We start from the raw sequence: 2184 nt of genomic DNA on the forward strand, positions 1-2184 counted from the left end.
GGGTGCCTGAATGAAACATAACTGTACACCTAACCCTTAACTGTACCCCACAAAACCATAATAAAAAATATTGATTAAATAAAAAAAAAAGAATAGCTGACATATGGAATAAATATGTCAAAACATCAATCATGGCCAGCAACAAAATTTGAAACTTAGCCATCATTCACTGAAGAGCCTAACAAGGCTTTAACTTATGACAAAGTGTGAACTAACAGGATTTTCCCCCATTTGTGCACAAATGTAGAAGTGAGTGACCTCTCAGAAGAGCTATCTAAATAGTATGACTTAAAAGCACAAGGTTGTGACCAGAGCTGCCTATTTCTAACTAGCACATGAAATACAGTGGACTCTTAACTATGTCTCATTAATGGAAAATCACATTGACAGGTCTGGCCTTCTGTTTTATTATTATTCACCTTTTAGGAATGGAAAGGATAATTGAAAGCAAGAGGTTTACCTCTTGAACCTAAATTTTACTTAATTCATCAATTATTTTCAAACACCCATATTCTCCATGACATCCATAATTTTAGCCAGGCATCTCAAATAAGGAAATAATAGCTACCATTTATTGCTCACTGGCTGTGCTGTGAGTGTTTGCCACGCATTGTCACAGACCCTGCACAACAAGCAGCCAGAGGAAGGCGCTGCTACCTCTGTGTCATATTCAAGAAAATGAACTGGCACACCTCACCAACAGAGGTACCTGTATAATGAACATTTGAATATCTAACCCTGAATTGTACCCCACATCTTTAAAATAAATAAACAAAAAGTTTTTTAAAATTTCCCAAAGTTACACAGCTACTTAAGGGAAAACAGCAATTGAAGCCAGGTCCTCTTGATTTTAAAGCCCAAGTTCATATAACTCTGCCACCTTGAACAGCAACACAAAATACAGTCTTCCCTCAGCATCTGTGGGAGGTTGGTTCCAGGACTTCCCTCAGGTACTAGAAGCCTCAGATGCTCACTTCCCTGATATAAAATGGTGCAGTATTTGCAAATAAGCTACTCGCATTCTCTGTACACTATAAATCACCTCTGGATTACTTATAATACCTAATACAACGTAAATGCTGTGCATATAGTTATACTGTGCTGTTTAGGGAATAGTGACAAGAAAAAAAAGTCCACACATGTTCAGTACAGATGCAATTTTTTTCCCCAAATATTTTCCATCCAAGTTTGGTTGAATTCACAGATGCAGAACCTGAGGATAGAAAGGGTCAACTGTAATATGAAACAAGGACAGAAATATGACTATTTCACTACCTTTAGTATACCTGAAGCAAAATTTCTAAAACAGAATGAAAAGCTTAGGATCCAGAAAAATCATTCATGTATTAACAAAACAGAACTGTATCGGCTGGATCACCACCGACAATGCAGGACTGCCAAGCAGGTGTGAACTCAGACCTGGGCCTGTTGATGGCTTGTAATCACTGGGTCTATGTTAGGTAAGTGTAGTCCGATTGTGCAAGCCCTTGATCAGGAGAACTGACGCTGTCTTTCTGAATACATAATCAGGGAAACGGGAACTCTGTGTTTTTGCAAGTATGAGTGCCAAGGGTAAATGCAAAGTTGATCAGGGGATGAGGGCTGGTGCTTCTGGGTCTATTTTCAGTCTATCAAGAGAATCCACCAAGGAGAATTCCTCCACACTAGTAGCATGTCTTCCAGGTCTGGACCCTGCCTCTCGCATCTTGCTCCAGCACTTTGTCTGTACTGACCCCTCGCTCCTTGCCTCCTCTATGCCTACCAGCTTGGCATCCTGATGGATTGGCTTCACTGGCTCTCAATCCTCCCACTTTGTTCTGGAGTCTGAGGCTTGACTCCTACATCCTGGCACGGTGCTTGTTTCTTTCTGCACTCCTGGTAACCAAGCTCTTTGGCTATGCCCCAGGACACCCTCCTGTGATCCACTCAGCCCAGCAGAACTGTAAACACAGCTTGTCATGCCAAAATCTGCACCCCCTCCCCACTTCTGGCCTCCGAGAGCCATGCCCTGTGTGTTACCTCACCTACCTGGTCTCTGGAACACCTGTGGGATTCAGCTGAACTAGCTCCAGCCCCTGAAGTCTCTCTGCCTTGCTAGTGCAACACTGCAAAAGAAGTAAAAGTTCTGTGAGTGAGAAACACCAACCAACCAAGGTCGGTAGGGAGCAGAGCTTACTGCCTTCT

Source organism: Carlito syrichta, unplaced genomic scaffold (assembly GCF_000164805.1).
Source record: "Carlito syrichta isolate Samal-C Ts95f unplaced genomic scaffold, Tarsius_syrichta-2.0.1 Scaffold311234, whole genome shotgun sequence".
Lineage (NCBI taxonomy): Eukaryota > Metazoa > Chordata > Mammalia > Primates > Tarsiidae > Carlito > Carlito syrichta.